Source organism: Callithrix jacchus, chromosome 15 (assembly GCF_049354715.1).
Source record: "Callithrix jacchus isolate 240 chromosome 15, calJac240_pri, whole genome shotgun sequence".
Lineage (NCBI taxonomy): Eukaryota > Metazoa > Chordata > Mammalia > Primates > Cebidae > Callithrix > Callithrix jacchus.
In genome coordinates this window covers 84987626-85006594 of record NC_133516.1, presented here as the reverse complement: position 1 = coordinate 85006594, position 18969 = coordinate 84987626, and the positions used below count along the sequence as shown (strand labels likewise).

Here is an 18969-nt window from a genome sequence, read left to right as displayed (position 1 = left end):
AAAATGTCTCTCATTAGGTCTCACACCCCAACACTGTTGCATTGGAGATTAAGTTACCAACACACACTTTTGGGGAGACACATTCAAACCATAGCACAGCCCATGCTGATAGCCTCATACAAATAAATTCAACAGCAGACATCCTATGTGCTCTTACAAAATGCTGGCCACAATTAACTGGCTGTGGCACCAGAGAGAGAGAGAGTGAGACAGAGAGAGAGAGAGAGAGAGAGAGAGAGAGAGAGAGAGAGAGAGAGAGAGAGAGAGAGAGAGAAAGGAAAACAGAGAGAAGAGCAGTTTAGATTAAATGAATGAACCTTGGTTATAGTGGCATGGATGGCACACCCTACCTACCTACAGATCGAGGAATAAAGGAGTGTGCAATGCAAAAGTGTAGTAACCACAGTGAACATTTCTTGCAAATTTTTTGAGCACATGATGGGAAATGTTCAGAAAGACTAGGGATGCAACGAGATGATGTCATTAGAAACTTGAAATTCCAGAATGAACGATGGTATCTGTTTTTTAAATTTTTATTATTTTATTTTTTGAGACCGAGTCTCACTCTATAGCCCAGGCTGGAATGGAGTGGTGCGATCTAGGTTCACTGCAACTTCTGCCTCCCAGGTTCAAGCAAGTCTCATGCCTCAGCTTCCTGAATAGCTGGGATTACAGGTGCCTGCCACCGTGCCTGACTAATTTTTGTACTTTTAGTAGACACAGTGTTTCACCATGTTGGCCAGGCTGGTCTTGAACTCCTGACCTCAAGTGATCTGCTTGCCTCAGCCTCCCACAGTGCCGGGATTACAGGCATGACCCACCATGCCCAGCTGATATCTACTTTTCAACTATGGAAAAGGGCATATTCTTTTTTTTTTTTTTTTTTCCTTCCAAATGGGCTGAGTCATTCCAGATAAAGGTTTAGAGAAATCTGAGTAGGATGGCAGCCTAAATGTCACCAGACTGGCCCTTTATACCCAAAGATCTTATTTATTTCCTCAAGAGCAGAGAAACAAGAAGTGTATGGATTAAGAACAGATAGTGTGAGATTAGACTGCTGAGTCCAATTCAGTTTCAATCTTGGATGAGTTACTTAATCACTGTATGCCTCAGTATCTCATCAGTAGAAACAGTACACACTTTATAAGTTTGTTCTAATACATGAGTCAGTTAATATACAAAATTCTCCCCTCAGTACCTGGCATATAGAAAATGCTTAACTAGCATATCTATATAGTATAAGCTATTATTAGATATGTACAATTTATTTGAATTTTTATAAATGGAACAGATAATTTCTTTGACATTTTCTAACTGCTCATTTTTTCCTGAGGTAGGGAATAGGATTCCTGTTTCCTATCACTAAAACTTTAAAGTGTCATTTTTGGGGGCCCAAGCACCTACCTCTTTCTGACTTTTAATAATAAGCAAACTGTTGTGTACACTGAGGAATCTCTGGCAGCTCATAAATACCTTGAGTTTCATAGTTTAAGAAAAGTAGGAAGATGACATTGACATCTGTTAATGATGGAGATGGGCTAAGGCAGGTACTCATAGAATTTGTACGATTTCATTGTACCAGCAAACCTTAGGTGGCATTTTTCTCTCAAGCAGTAACAAACTTCCTGATATATGACCATACGAAAAGACAAAAGTATGCTCATAAATACTGCATTAAATTTCAAAACTCCTTGATTTAAGAACTCCCTTCTTTTTAACTTTCTGCAATGCTAAACTAGTTCTTCCAATACAAGTAGAACCATGAGCCAAAGCCCAGATATAACAATGTCTGTACTTGAAATAGCCTCCTGTTTTTCTGCACCTAAACCTTCAAATGCACATATAACATGACTAGTGATAATTATAGCCATGTGACAGCCAAAGCTCCCATACTGAAATGAGAGCTTTGTGTTTAATTCTAAGAACAATCTTATAGGGTGAGTACTGCTGTTACCACCACTGTACACGTGAAAGAGGGGTATTGTTATCACTCCCCTACTCATTTGTTGTCTTTTTGTTTTTCTTGAAGATAACTTTATTAATAATTTCTTTCCACATGAAGCAAATTTATGCATGTTTCATTATGTCCTGTGATTGACATGTCTTCCCATTTCACCTTCTGAGAAACAAAATGAAGTCCTTACCATTGCTAGGTAGATATTAAAGGCAGTATAATTTTTTTAAAAGACTTAAAATTATCATTAATTCAGGGTATAAAAACCAAACACTGTTGTTCTCAATTCCGTAAGATGATGGATGTCCATGGGGGAATACTTTTCTATGCACCATATTAAAAGGGGTATGAAAAAAATTTGGAAAGATAGGCCTCAGCCAAATGGAAGATAATTGACATTTTCTTCTAGGAGTTGTTAATTAAAACAACATTAAATATTCTCCTACAATCTTTTTTCAGTCAATAGGATAGGCCACTAGAACTGCCACTGAGGGGCCCATCAAAACCTATAACATTCTCCCAGAGTAGCTAATTACAGCCATTTTAAAAGGTTTCCAATGCACTCACCAACATCTTTTTAAAGAATTCACTTCTATAAAACATTCAAATGTTAACAACCTGCCATAGAGAAGATGCTATGTAGAAGCATTCAGTCAACATTCTGGAGCAATGTCCAGTCCCCATTATTTCATATAGGTCAAATCCTGTTTTTAAAAGGCATATAATGAGATCCAATTATATTTAAGAATATAACATATGACAAAGAAAGCATCATAAAACAATGTGTACAGAAAATGTAATTAAATAAATGATGCTGAGGAAATTGTTTAGTATTTTACTTAAAAAAGAAGATACCTACTTTGTACCATTTATCCGAATAAATTGATTTTTTAGGTAAAGGGAAGCAGAGCAGAATATGCATTTTTTTATCAGATCTATGGAAGAACTGTAGAATTGCTAAAACTTCCAAAGAAAGGAAGAAGTCAAGATATTTTTCTACATAAAATTAAACTTCTAAGAAAAATTAAAGTACAAAATGGAAAAAATATAATTGACACGAGTAAATGATGAATATTTATATTACATACAGGTCTCACCAGTTTAAATAAGAAAAAATCAAGATATCAATAACTATGGGAAAAAAGGTTAATAAGGAAGAATAATTTATATAAGAAGAATTACAATTAAGTTATTGAAAATGGTAAACCAGATACTTCAAACAGAAGTCCGTATTAAACTGACATATAAGCTTATGTCATTCATACTAATGAAAAAATGATAAAGAAAAAACTCAATAATAGAAAGGCAATGTTAAATCTGGCATACTCATCAACTGCTACTGACAAACTGATGCAACCCCTTGGGAAAAAATTTTTCTCTATAATTCAGGTGGCATAAAAGTCTTCAAACCCTTTGGCCATGCCCGGACATTCGTCTTACAGGAAGTATATTAAAACAAATATATACACATTTAGAAGTATATTTTAAAAATTTATGTAATGTTATTTATAAAACAGCAAACAGAAAAAAATGTGTATGTGTAACGTACATTGTTAACATGGGAAATTAATTAAGCAAATTATAAACTCATACATAATTGAAATTGAATTCAAGGAGAATAAGTGGTTATATGAAGAAATGCTTATGATTTAATGTTAATAATAAATGTGGAGTGGAAAAATAGCAATGATCAGTACTGGAAAAGATATAGAAAAAGAGAAGTCTTTTTTTTTAGAAGATAGGATTCTGGTTTTCTCCATTTTAAAGTCTATGTTGTTGCAACAATTGTATATTAGTAAAGTATAATTTAGAAATATCTAATTGTCTTCATTGTTATAGATCAGGGTTTCCCAACCCCTGGGACACAGATCCAATAGTGGCCCATGGCCTGTTAGGAACTAAGCCGCACAGAAGGAGGTGAGTGGAGCAGCAGGTGAGCAAGCATTGCTGCCTGAGCTCCATGTCCTGTAAGATCAGCCATGGCATTAGATTCTCATAGGGGTGCAAACCCTACTGTGAACTGCACCTGAGAGGGATCTTGTTGCACTCTCTGTATGAAAATCTATCTATTACCTAATAATCTGAGATAAAATAGTTTTATCCAGAAACCATCCCCTCTCCCATCCACAGAAAAATTGTCTTTCACATAACTGGTCCCTGATGGCAAAAAGGTTGGAGACTGCTGGTATAGATGGAGTCTTCCTTAGAGGAGATTTTAATATAAATAAAATCTTGCTAAATGCATTGTCTCCAGTGTATTGGTATCCACGATGACAAAAGAGGACTGAATTCTAGGCTTTTACCAACCAAATTGGTAGTGTGGTGGTTGAGATGTTTGATTTTAAAACAATACATTATTTTTTACTGTACCAATCATAGATCTATGTCTTCTGACTATATTTTACTTTGTAGGGAATGAAATACATAAGAAATTCTCTGCAAAAAGCACACAATCAAGTAATTTCATCAGTCAAGGAAAGGAAAGGCAATTGTACTGATCGAACCACATTTATCATTGAAAGTTTATTATAACTCTAAGCTATCCACATAGTTATGAATAGAGACTTAGATATAAACACAGTATATAGCATCTTTAAACAGGAAACACACCATTTATTGTTTGAGTTGGATTTTTATCCATAGAACTTGGAAGACATTTGTCATGCCTTATTTCTGGAACAGAATGAATGAATTACAATAGGTAACCTTTATTATTTAGTGTGTGACAGTCACTGTAAGAAACACTTTATATTTACATTGTTATTAGTTAGTGATAGTTATCACCATTATACACCTAAGTATACGTAGGCACACAGAAACTAAATACATTTTAGCTACATTGTTTATAAGAGGCAGAACTGAGAATCCATTTAGTTTTTCATCCAACAGCTAATACTCTATAAAGTGCCATGTTCTTCTTTCTCTTCACTAGTGTTTTACTTAAAATCATATGGTGCAGCTTATCTAGTATTTATAACATCTAGGATTTTATTATGCTGTCCTGTAAAATGGTTAATTTTGCTTTTATGGACACTTCTGTGGGACTTTACTGAATAATATCTTACCTTATCTACTCACTACACAATATTAACACAGTGAGACCATCCAACCCAAGCCTTCCTTGTGCCTGAATCCCCACCATAACAACTTTCAAGTGCTTCTTGACCTGACAGTGTAAATAGCATGTTGGAAGGTATATAACCTTTGGAGCTACAGAGCCTGAGGACAAAAACTCTCTCCATTATTGACTGGATGTGTACCCTCTGCAAGATGATCTTTCTAAAACTCAATTTCCTTATTTTTAACATGGGAATAATAACAACACAAAATTGTAGACTTAAAGCGAAGATTAGATAAGATAATAAAGTATCTAGCCTATATTCTGACATGTAGTAGCACTCAGTATTTAACAAATGTTTCTGAACTTGATAATTTGTTGAACACATATTTATTGCCCCTAACTTGCTATAAGATACAGTTCTGGGAGATAAAGATATAGCTGTGAACATGGTAAGTAAATCCTCTGCCCTGATGGAGCTTAGATTCTCTTTAGGATAACATGGTAGAAAAGAGAAATTATTCTTGGGAATATATAAGGAAGCACATATTCAATTCACAAGTTTACTTGTTTCAGTAAACAACTGCTCCGATGCGTGAGATAGTACTAATACTCAACAACAACCATTAGATAATCAAGTAAACCATTTATTGAGACTGGAAGTGTGAACACAGGTATAATCTAATGATATGTTAATTGTTGTTGAACATTTGCTGGTTCACAGTAATTCACCTTGTCACCCATACAAATGTCATTTGTGATAGCTTGCAAATTTCCATATAGGCAGGGATTACTTCTAAACCAGTTGTACAATTTCTTGTAAGTAATTAATAAATATTCATGATGCTGATATTGCTGTTAATGATGACAGATCTTGTAGATTAGAATGAGTAAAGATGAGTATGTTAATCTTATAAGACAGGGACATTCTAATATCTTCTAATATTGATTTTAATATTCCAGGAGGCTTATAATCCTTTAACATATACATATATATTCACTTGTACCTTTGAGAAATAGGGAATGATGTCCCTGTAAGTATATGCATCAATTTGTATTTTAATTATTTATCTACAGACCATATATAATTTTAATACCTAACATTATTTATATATAAGCACTTGGAATTACTGTTCTTGTGGACATGGCTAGATTCAATCTAGATTCAATTTTAATTTTTGATTTTGCAAAAAGACTTAATTTGAATCTCTTCACGTTTATTCACATGGTTTCACTTACACACACACTTAACACCAATATTTATCGAGTGCCTACTCTGTTCCAGGCACCATCCTGGGCCCTGAGCACACAGTAGCAGAGAAAACAAATATTCCATCTTCCATACGTATTCACTCCCCTGGGAAAGACAAACAACTCATTTGTCTAAAATGCATAAATAATGACAAATTTTGAGATTCTGTGAAAAACAATCAAGATATTGTGATAAAATTGGTCAGGAAAAGCCACTTTGAGGAATTAAAATAATTATTAATAAGACCCGAGAAAGGAGAATAAGGCTCAGATGATGAAATACGGGGGAAAATCATTTTAAACAGAAGGAAGAGCATTTTAAAAGGCCCTATGGGGAAAAAAAAAAAGAGGCCGATATGAGCTTGCAGTTTAATGAACAAGGGAGAAAGTGATTTAATGAAAGAGTAAGTGAATGAATGAATTTGACAATGCTTTTTCAATTAGCATTGACTGAGTTATTAGTTCTTCACAAGCGAGGAAACCGCTAGTCCTAGCCCATATCCTCTCAAAGATGAACAAGTCTAGGAGACTCCAGCCAGGTGACTTCTCACATCGCTCAAGCTTTCTTTCACAAATTCTTCAGCCCCGCTGCATCCTTTTTCTCTCTGTACATGCATGTTCCTTTTCTATGACAAACTGATTGACCCATTTGATATGTTTTGCCGTATCCCCAACCAAATCTCATCTTGAATTGTAGCTCCCAAAATTCCTATGTGTCATGGGAGTGACCTAATGGGAGATAATTGAATCATGGAGGCAGTTCCCCTATGCTGTTCTCCTGGTAGTGAACAAGTCTCATGAGATATGATGGTTTTATAAATGGCAGTTCCCTTGAACAAGCCCTCTTGCCTGCTGCCATGTGAGACATGCCTGTGCTTCTCCTTTGCCTTCTGCCATGACTGTGAGGCCTCCCAGCCATGTGGAACTGTAAGTCCATTAAACATCTTTCTTTTAGAAATTACCCAGTCTCGTGCATATCTTTATTAGCAGCATGAGAACAGACTAATACACCATTCCTTTCCCATTGGACTCACAACACTCTTTCATGGAGATATCTTCTATTATAAATCAAATCCTACCTTAGCACTATGGTGTTATTTTATTCCTTTCAGCACATATGCATTTTACTCAGTGTCTGAATTTAGCTACATATCATTCTGTAAGTGCTCATGAGGTTTGTGTGTGCTGAAGTTTGTGATGTTTGATAAATTGAGGTTTTGAAGGCAGGATTTTGACCATTCTTACCTAGTTCAATGGTCAGCACAGAAGGAGAAATGTCAATTGTTAGCATTCCTAGGTTTTACTACATAGATAGACAAGTTGATAAAGAGTTAAACTAGGGTAGGCGTGGTAGCTCACACCTGTAGTTCTAGCACTTTAGGAGGCCAAAGTGAGCAAATCATGAGGTCAGGAGTTTGAGACCAGCCTGGCCAACATGGTGAAAACCAACCTCTACTAAAAATACAAAAGTTAGCTGGGCATGGTGGTACATGCCCGTAATTCCAGCTACTCAGGAGGCCAAGGCAGGAATATCCCTTGAACCTTGGAGGTGGAGGTTGCAGTGGGTTGACACTGTACCACCGCACTCCAGACTAGGTGACAGAACGAGACTCCATCTCAAAAAAAAAAAAAAAAGAGAGAGAGATAAAATTAGGGTCATTAAAATATGTATACAAATATTTGCTTTTCTCATATAGTGTGTTCATACATAGTATATATTTACTAAATGTTCATATATATCTATATGTACAGGTAGTATGAATATATTTACTCACATATTGACATCATTAAACTATCTATCCATCCATCCATTCAGCTATTCATCCTGTCATCCATTTTTTTAGATAGATATAGTCAACCGGAGGGATACCACCACCAATCAGCACTTAATTTGGGAGTATTCCTTATCACAAATCTTATGAAAGTGCATGTAAAGATGGGCTTTGGAAATATTAACTTTTCTACTGATTATCTGCAAGGTGGAATTCCTCCTGACAATGGGAGTGAAAACATCGGGCAACTGAAGAAAGGGCTTTAGGGCAATGTGAATAACAAGCAAACATCAGTGAGTACAAGGGAAGAAAACTGCTCTGGAAGAAATGGTCTGCTAGGGAGAATTTTCTCACCTTTTGCTGCAGAATGGAGAGAAAGGGGAAATGCCAACACTGTTGAGAAGTGAGAGGAGGCAGGTAAAAAGGCTGCTGGGACCTCTGCTACCCTCCCTCAAATCAGGATTGCAGCGTTTATGGGCAGACAGGAGGAAGTTCTTGTGCCTGGCAGGCCCTATTGGGACTGAACTAATAGGAGCAGAAAACATTTTTTACAAGGCAAGTACGATCAGCTGCTTCCCAAAACCAGTCAGCCAATAATTTAGAAAGAGTTAGACTGAAGAGTCATAGGCTGGTGTTATACCAATTCTATTAGTTGTGTGCAATTCTGTGCACTTGTTTAAACACAGGAAATATGTTAAGGACCTCAAGTTTGTGGACTCTAGTTGGAAACACAAATCAGGCCTATTTTCACACTGTGTGTTCTGATACTTGTTAAGATATACTTTTCAACTTAGGTAAACACTAAAGAACTGTTATCAATGCACATAAGGGAAAAAAAACATGCATCATTTAGAAACAAGGCACAAAGATTTAACAAAACGCATTTAATAAATTCATTTTGTTTACAACGAAACAAATAAGTCACTAATCTTTAATAGACATTTTCGTGGGTAAAAGGCTTTTTGAGACCCCTGCTGACAGCAGAGGAGAACTACATCCAGGTGTTCATTACTGGAAACTGAATACATAATTTTCCTCATTAGCACAGACATCTTAAATATATGTCAGTTTTGAGATGTGGAAAATACATTACATAGATAAACATATACATGTGAATGACTGAAAGAAGGCTATTTACATAAGGTTTTTTTTTTTGGCTTGAGGTTTATAGGTCTCTTAAAATTGCTACATGTGTTACATACTTTCAAATTTGTATTTTGGTTTATTTTTTAAAAGCATGAAAACTACACAACTCTTTAGAAAAATATCTACTGCGAGAACAAGAATACTTAGAATTTTCAAAGAGGTGGTATTCTAATAAAAAAATAACAATACTAATTTTCCCCCAAAAAATGCAGGTATTTCAACAATATTATCAAGAGCATATTTTGTGCTCGATACTACTCTATGTGTTAGAAATATAAACAACTGTATAAGATGCTTTCAGGTTGCAATAAGTGGTAAAAAATGTAACATGGAAAGGGAATAGAGTAATGAAAAGGTAACTATCAGGGATTGCTTCGCTGAAGTTGTAAAATGTAAACTGAAACTATATCCTGATTTTAAAAATAGCCTTGTAGATGTTTTAGGTAAACAGCAGCAAGCAAACAATACCAAAGTTAAGAGCAGAGGGTAATCATGTAAACACAAAGGTTGTAAATAATATAAATCACGTGTGGCTCAGCTTCCAGTTGGGTCTTTGTGTTCTCCTCTCTTAAAGGAATCTAGATGTGTTAAAAAGAAAATCAGACAAAAAAACCTTGAGAACAGTCCTTAGGCTACCTTTAAACCTGTGACAAGTTTCTGAACTTCTTTTAAATAGCGGTCTCATCAGTAAATTATTGAAGACTGTACCTACTCAAAAGGTTTTTTTGATAATACAAAAAATATACACTGACATTCTACGTGAAAGGCCTACGTATAGCAGATGCTCAGTAATTTTTCATGATTCTTTCCTTTGATTCAAGGGTTTTCTTGTCCTCATCTGGCTAGTAAGTCTCAGCTCAGCTGTGACAGTCAATGGGAGGTAGTGGAGTAATGATGACCAGAGGGCAGGCAGGCAGCTAAGTGTGAAGTTGAGTTAGAAATACCCAAGAACAAAGATGCCACTTAGTCCTCTTTGTAAACCCCAGGCCTAACATAGGGCCTGACATAGAGTAAGGATAAATAAATACTCAGAAATAAAGACTCAGGAATAACTAGCTCTGGGTAATCCACATAAGGTATCATATGGCCCTAAAGTCATGTGACAAAAATGATCACGACTTAAGGATTTCAATGGCTCCCAAACACTAATGATCTGTGAGGCTGTCACTTCATTGCTTTGTGCTGTGGTAACAGTGATATAAGTAAGTCATGTACAACCACAAATCCTTAAGAAATGACTTTTGCTAAGAGGTAGTTTATAATTGGTTATGAAAAGCTGTGCCTGGGCCGGGGTGCAGTGGCTCACACCTGTAATCCCAGCACTTTCGGAGGCCCAGGAGCGGGGATCACCTGAGGTTGGGAGTTTGAAACCAGCCTGGCTAATGTGGTGAAACCCAAACTCTACAAAAAATTGGTGGGGCTGGTGGCGCATGCCTGTAATCCCAGCTACTGAGGAGGTTGAGGCAGAATTGCTTGAGGCTGGGAGGTGGAGGTTGCAGTGAACAGAGAGTGCACCTTTGCACTCTAGTGTTAAACTCTGTCACAAAAAAAAAGAAAGAAAAAAAGATATGCTTACTTGAACATATCTATGCCAAACATTTCCCAGTTGCTAGCCTATAATGATAAAGGAAAACAACCTTGAAATACTTTTGTGATGGCAATTGCTTTCCAATGTAAGGGACCTTCCTTTATGTTAAGATGGTGTTGTTCCTATATTTTGAGAATGAAACTGCCCTTTCATTCATGAAATTATAATAACAATATTATAATTTAACTCCATATAAGTATATATATAAATGAGATATGTGATATGAATGATAGTAAATGGGACATTTTATTAAATTTATTTGGAAAAATAAGAAATTGCCAACTCATGGGGAGAACATCAATTTTATTTAATGTGATATCCATCCCCAAAGAGGTGTGAAAAATTCTGGTACAGCTAATTAAAGCAAGAGTAGATTCAAAGAGGGAGAAGTCTGATGTGAACTTCATAAGGGAAGCAGGAAGCAGAAATTACTTTTTGCACTCAAGCATACAGTGAAGGAGAGGCATAAAAGAAAGCAAGGAGGGCACTGATGCAGAAGTTATATTATGGATGCTGGTCCAGTGCAAAACTGACCAAGTAAAGACTTACATATAGTAAAGTCCCCCTCTCTTGTGGGGGAGTTGGGAGACTGCAAGCTGTTTAGTAACCATGGATTAATGTCAGTCAGGAAAAGCCAGACTGAGGATGAGGGAGACGGGTAGAAGGAAAGACTTGTTATCTAAAACTTCTTCATTATTGTTGATTCTCTGACTACATTTCTCAAAATCTAACTGGGATAAGAATAAAGCCTAAAAATAACAGAATAGGGAAAGGTGCAAGGGGAATCAGGTAAGCACCCTAAAAATGTCTTAATACAGGATTTATTAGGGTTCCTGGCTCTACAGAGATTTATGTTCAACCTCAATTTGCCATTCTGCTCTCCCCAAATTCCAGAACTAGCTCCTTCTTAAGACAACTTGACTAGGCAAATGAAAGCTCTTTAAACCTTTGCTCGCTTCCTTCACTTTTTCAATTACCCGCTGGATATGTCTTCAATCTAGACATTCTAAGACAAAACTTATCCTCCCTCATCAGATAAACTATTCAGTGTCCTGTCTGTGCTTGTGTAATCAGATTGCTCTATGATAATTTTTACTCACTGATATATGGCTAAATATTCATACACCATTTTAGAGTACTGTATATGCTGAGTGCTTATGTGCGTACACTTTTTATCCACAAGACCATATTATCTTGAAGGCCTTGGTGACAATTTCTCTCTCCAGCATAGTGGCAGGGCTGGATATGAATCCCATTGCCACCACTAACTAGATGTGTGAATGTAGGTAAGTGATTTAACATATCAATGCCTCTGTTTCTTTACCAATAGGGAATAATAATACTGACTTGCTCCAGAGAGCTTTTTTTTTTTTTAAGATTAAATATTTAGAAGGGTGGCTGATATTTAGTAATGACCAGTAAGAGTTAGCTGTTATTGGTGGTGGAGGTGTTATTAAAAGTGTAAACTCTGGAAGAATATTTCTTAGGCTCAATTCCCAGCCCCATCATTTCTTAGCTGAGTGATTTTAAGCAAATTACTTGACCTCTCTGCATCTCAGTTGCCTCAATTGCAGAAATGGGGATGATGAAACTTACTTCAGTGGGTTTAGGAAAGACTAGGAAGATTAATATATTTAAAGCCCTTAGAACAATATTTGCCATGTATAAAGGGCTCAGCTTCCTATAATGAATCAAGACTATTTTTGCTTAAATCTTTTTATTCTCTGAGTTATGAATTTAGGTCAGTTCTACATTCAAGATAAATCTCAATTAATTCTTCTTTCTACTTTTCCCACTTCCTCCCATCTCCCCCTCTTCCTCTTTCCTTCTACTTTTTTCTTTACTTTTCTCTCTCTTCTTCTCAGTTTTTATTTTGTAATTTGAAATTAGTGTGCAAGCCAATGCTTCTTCAGGAAAGACCATTCTAAGAGAACAACAGGCAATCACTTTAAGAAAAAAAAAAAAAAAGGATTTTAAAAGAAGTAGAAATACAGTCCTGTGACAGTTTTCTGAAAAAAGGAACATCTGCAGCTATTTGTCCTGGCATAACTTCGTCCAATCAAAATGGACTCAGAACGTTGCTAAGGGAAGCAATGTTTCAGCATGTCTGCCCTCTTCCCTCCATGAAATGCTAAGATTGTGTCTTTCTGGAGAAGTAGGTATGCTGGGTTATCTAGTTAAGTTCTCAAGTAAACTCCTAGTAGTTATGTACGTGATATACTGAGAATTAATGACATTAAAACATTTGATGAATGTGAAACACATCCTAGTAAGAAAGACAGCGAGAAATATATTCAATGTTTAAAAATAGAATTCTAATGTACTTTACTTATTTATTTATTTATTTTGTTTTTGAGACAGAATCTCCCTCTTGTTGCCCAGGCTGAATTGCAACGGCACAGTCTCCACTCACTGCAACCTCCATTTCCCCAGTTCAAGTGATTCTTCTGCCTCAGCCTCCCAATTAGCTGGAATTACAGGCATGTACCACCACACCTGGCTCATTTTGTATTTTTAGTAGAGATGGAGTTTTACCATGTTGGTCAGGCTGGTCTCAAAAGCCTGACCTCATGTAATCCACCTGCCTTGGCCTCCCAAAGCACTGGGATTACAGACATGAGCCACTGCACCCAGCCAAGAATAGAATCTAAAGCTATAACTGATAATCTCACAGAGGAGAGAAAGGACAAAGGCTGGCAAATACCAGAAGTGATAATACAGGTCTAGAGGAGAAAGCATGTTCTAAGAAATTCATCCAAAGAGAGAATGAAGACTATCTTGGATTTGAGGTAAGTATTCAGATATAGGCTAGATCATCACTAGAGGAAGATGACACTTAAAACTTCATAACACTGAAGTTTAGGTTCAGATGACCTGAGATCCTCACAAGTCTAAGACTCCTCATGGTTTAATACGCATTTAAAAAAGTAAATCATTCAGAATAAAACTTAAAACTCAAATAGCCAAATAATTTGAATCAATTCTGAATTGTGGATGCTTTTTTCTCCTTCAGCAATCTAAGCCATTTCTTTATTTTTTTTTTCTACTTTCCTTTACACATATGGCCAAGCCTGTATATGCAAAAGTAATTTACAATTCTAGCCTTCCTAATTTGAAATTCTACAAGTCCAAGAGAGTAACCAGATTATGAAAACACTTGATGAATTGTGCAAACCAGCAGTTAAATATTATAGTTTAAAAACTCGAGTCAAAAATATTTCTTTTCCTTCAGGAAGAAATATGAATGTTAAAAACGTGGTGCCGTGTGGAAGCAAAGCTCCGTAATTAATCTATAGCGCCATCGCCACTGTCAGAAGCAGAAAGGCCCCAGAGGAAATACTTTTCCTAAAGAATGATGGCGGCATTAGTGCCAGCAGTAATGATAAGATGCTGAAAAGTATGTGAAAATTTCCTTTAGAATTCTGTATGGGATTTAATTATAAAAACTAGTATCTTGGGTACCTAACTATTTTTTCAGAGAAAATAAGAGTAAATTAATGTCTTGATCCCTACAACAATGAGGTCATGGTCACCTAGCTGGTAAACTGGAGGAACAGGTTTTGGATGGAAGCTCTCCAATTGCAGTGCACATGTTTGTATCAACTCGACTACTACTCCCTACAGCCTAACTTTAGAGAGGTATAACTGAAAGAACATCCTCGTTGGGGCAACAGCCACAATATCTACTGTATGTTCCTGGAATCATTACCTTTTCCTCTGCAGAAACATCAGTTGCCCTGGCAAGACAATGCTTGACATGCTAAGTTCAATTTTAAGTCCCATCATGAAGGATATGGACCAACTGGAGTACATCCTATATATTTTATCAGTAAAGATTAAATAAAACATACAATTGGTCAAAAATGTCTTAGGTAATAACCACATGAATACTAGAGAAAAAACGAATTTTGTGTATATGTGTTTGTGTGTAAAGAGTTCTTCAAAAATCAATTTAAAAACGTTTAGGTTAGTGTATTATTTACAGACGAAATTTCCATGTATAATCACTTTATCTTATTCTGCTTCATAAGAACACAGAACCCTTGGAGAATTTCCTTCTTTTCCTCTAATCCTTGAAAGTATAACACGTCAAACTTTTTCAGATTTGGTTAGTGCACTTCCTCATGTGATTATACATGGTTTCCATGGACTTCCTTTTAGTCTCTAGTATGAGGGGAAATGATACAACCCATAAAAATAACCACTATGCAGTTTTAAAAGCACTCTTAAATCACATTATTGGTTGGAGGTTTTTGTTTTTTACTCTTAAAGTTATGAAAACACCTACACTCATGTACCTTACTATCTATTTTATTCTATCCTCTGCTCCCACCTTGACCTAAAAGCCAACACACTTGAACAAATAAATCTGGTTTCAAAAAGAGAATGTAATGGGTACCAAGATATGTTCCTAGCTTATCCTACATTTTCCTGAAAACAATCAATATAGATAGCCCGAGGCAGACCATTTCATCATAAATGTAATTTCTGAGAGTAGACAGTTATTACCAGAGACCTTATGCCTTACTCATTAAGAGAGAAAGTGTGACAGAAACCATATTGGCACTAGGAGAAATTGACTGGTAGGCAAAAATGTCTCCTGCTTCATTACACAGTCTTCTCTTCCTGTTCTTCCAGTAGAAGTGTCTGCTATGCTTCCCCAGATACCCAGGACCTTTATGATGTCACTCTCAATGACCTGACCAATGTCCATTTTCAGAAATTATTTTATAAACTCATTCAAACCAATGTGTAAATAATCAACACAAGTTTTAAGGCATAACGAAGCTTTGTACTCAAATGATACAGGTCAGAGGAGCATAGACATTAACTTAATAATAGTATGTTGGGAAGCATATCTCATAAATCCATAGCTAATATCTTTGAGAATACAAGCAAAAGAAAGGAGATGGTAAGGATTTAGAAGTTCTTTTGGGTGATGATAAAAATGGGAGTATTTTTGAAGTAGTGTCTGCTACTCAGATGTTCTGAATTGCTATAGAGGATAGATTATGTGAAGTGAAAACCGGAGATACACCCAAATCACAGATACATTTTTGTATAGACCTGCATTTTTTAGGGAAAAAATAAACAGGGCTATACAGCTGCCCAATGGAGGCTTGCTCAGCAACACTGAGTGGTCAGCAACCATAAGAAATCCAGTGCCTTTTATCATCACTGCCCTAGGCATATGGACCTCAGCTCTGTCACAGAGCTATTCTGTAAAGCGACACCACACTGAGCTGGGAGACCACATAGAGAACACATTCCTTAAACGTACAAGTCCCCACAACTCATATACCACTGAAGTAGCCACACTATGCACCAAGAATATCCTATTTAATGTTGTTTAGGGGTTAGCATGGGATGGTAGATGAGGGCGTAGACTTGGAGTCACACAAGCTGGCTTCAAGTCAGACTCTGCCACTCTCTAACTGCATCACATAGTCTCACAGAGTCACTTACCTGACTGCTATTTCTTCAACTATAAAATAAAAAAGAAAAGATATAGTCTTTGAGTGGTTATTATGGAAATATAATTAGATAATGTATGTACATTACCTGGGATGTAAACCTTAGTAAGACATTAAAAATCATAGTGATAATCATGATATTTATGATAAAAAAGATACTCTCAAAGGAGGTATGCTTAACAGAAAGATAAAGACATTTCACATCTCTTAATCTAAGGCCAATATTCATAGTGGTTTAGAGCACAAGCTTGGAGATCAAACATTTTGGAAAAATCACTCAAATATTTTACAACAACGTTTCCCATCTAAAAAGCAATCAATAACCATGCATGTTCAAACTTTTACTGTGCAGATTAAATAAACACATGTAACCATTTAGAATGACGCCTGGCATAGGGGAAGCAGTACATACAAGTTAGCTATTATTCTTGTTGCTCTTCTTGCCAGTGGTGGAGGTGAGAGCATGGTAGAAATGTGAAGATTAGTCTTGGCAAAAAAATTGTTAATTTTCTAAATCTGATGAGAAGTGAGTGCTGGAAGAGAGGGCTTCATTATTTTCATGCTTGAAATACCCTCTCCTTTGGTCACTCACTGGTTCACTTGCCCAGGTGGCAACACAGGAGCCCAGCTGAGAACCCAGCAGTCACACTCTAAAAGTTGCTCCATTAGGACCCAGCCAGTTTGGCAACACTAAATTACAACTGGATCTTTTCTACTGAGAATCTATAACTAATATCTAATAATACAACCATCTGTTATTTTGTATAATACGGTTGTAAACAAAATCAAGAGTTTGGCAATTAAAGTTCTCTGTTAGGTAGTTGTTCACATTTACGTGAAAATCATAAAGACAAAACAAAAGCAATACCTAAAAACAGCTATGAAGTTGCTATTTCCAGGTTCAGACCACCCTTACCATCACCATTACCACTACCACCATCATCAACATCATTTTACCCCAACTTTCTTTTCCTTTTTCTTCTCTTCTTTTCTGTCAGCTCCATTTATTGATAATCAATAATGTATCAAGAATTTTACACATAATATTTCATTAAATTTTATTCTTGGCATATTCATTATAATTTCAGAAAATAATTATGATTATGTCCATTTTACATATTAAAAAATAACTGAGACTCAGCAAGATTAAGTGCCTGACTCAACATCACAAGATGGTAAAAAATAGAACTTAGATTTGGGCTCTGAATTTATGACTCTAAGGCTAGTGCTCTTTTCCTATTGTGCTATACAAATACTATGATAAAATCCATGGTGCTACTAGAGCTGACACGAATTTGAAACTTCACAGTTGCTTTCTTTAATTACATCAGCACTATCAGGTGTGTGTGCATGTGCGTGTGTGTGTGTAAAAGTGGAGATACTTGGGCCATTTTCACTTCTGAAATTAAAAACTACATTATACACAGCAATACATTCATCCTACATTTTCCCTATATAGCAAGACCCATTTTGACACACAATAGTAAATTATTGAGTGAGGCACTCAATTAACAAGAAACAAAATGAAGTGTTTATAATAATGTATCACAGAGAGCCAATTCCAACAGTGACCTTCAGGTAAAACTGTCCAATCTTTTGCTCTAAGACCATTCCATTGTGCTTTGTAATTAATAATTTCACACATGGATATTGATGACAGACTTCAAACAAGAAATCAGCAGCACCTCAGAAACCTCTGTCCCCATCAGGTGAGCAGAGGGGCTGGCCGGATGGGCTCCATCAGCCAGGATAATTATTATGAATAAGGAGGTGTGTCACCTGTCTGTGAAGGACATCGGTACCTGTACCAAATTACACGCAGTGGCACACAACTCAGATCTCTAGAACATCTGAAACGCCAAGCAAATGCAAATAGCAAAATACAACATGGCTGACGTATTCTAGGCAGAAAACAAAAACTGATTTTGGAAAGCAGGATAAAGAATTGAAGAACTGCTAAGTATGAAAAGTAAAAGAGTAGCCAAACCCAGCTAGAGGCCAAGAGGAGTCACTGTCAATTCTCTGTAAAAGTCACTGTTCTAATATTTTCTTGAGAGTTCCCAAGCATTATTTTCCCTCTTTTTATGATTTTTTCCCATCTTGCCAATTACATTCTACTAAACACTGCACTGCTAAGAACTCATTTTCTATAAGCTTAAAACGCTGACATCAGAGTAGAATTGGATGATGCATATCCTACACTCCAGAGCACACCAAAAACCATGCCAATTCCATACCTTTGAGTCCATGTTTAAAGGGGAAAAAAACCAAAGAGAAGGGCTAACACATACAGAGAGGTGTCCTTCGAACGATCAGAGACACATAGCTTAAGATTCCCCTCAAAATGTGTTTAATGCAAATTAAATAAAGAAAAACACAGTAAAGATTTTTCTCGAATGGTAATTTATCATGGATATTGCTGTAAAGAGAATAATATTCTCTTTAGTTTTTTTTTTTTTTTTTTTTGGTTAAAATCAAGATTTAAATAGGCCCACTTACCTTAAAGAAGATATAACAAAACATCATATAGAGATAAAAACATTAAAATATTTCTTAATCCTAGGTTACTCATTGGTTATTTAGAAATTCTGGATAGACTCACGAGTCAAACAGAAGCGACGGAAGATATTGAAATGTCTCCCCGTGGCATATTCAGTGGAGAAAGTCATTACATGTTGAGAGAGTCCAGTAACCACTGTTGGGTAGTAAAAATTGGTTTCACTTAC

General features: G+C 36.1%; 2 long non-coding RNA genes across 2 annotated transcripts in view; one reads left to right on the top strand and one right to left on the bottom strand.

Annotated features, from left to right (window-relative positions):
• The window catches only part of LOC144579603 (uncharacterized), a 300086-nt gene that overhangs the window by 9956 nt on the left and 271161 nt on the right, over positions 1 to 18969 (bottom strand). The window contains exon 2 of the long non-coding RNA XR_013527620.1: positions 1 to 18969. This exon is cut by the window's left edge and continues 9956 nt beyond it. This is a non-coding gene — a long non-coding RNA (uncharacterized LOC144579603).
• LOC118147799 (uncharacterized) overlaps positions 13475 to 18969 on the top strand; it is a 29357-nt gene continuing 23862 nt past the window's right edge. Inside the window, exon 1 of the long non-coding RNA XR_004734391.3 lies at positions 13475 to 13558. This is a non-coding gene — a long non-coding RNA (uncharacterized LOC118147799). The remainder of the gene's footprint in view (positions 13559 to 18969) is intronic.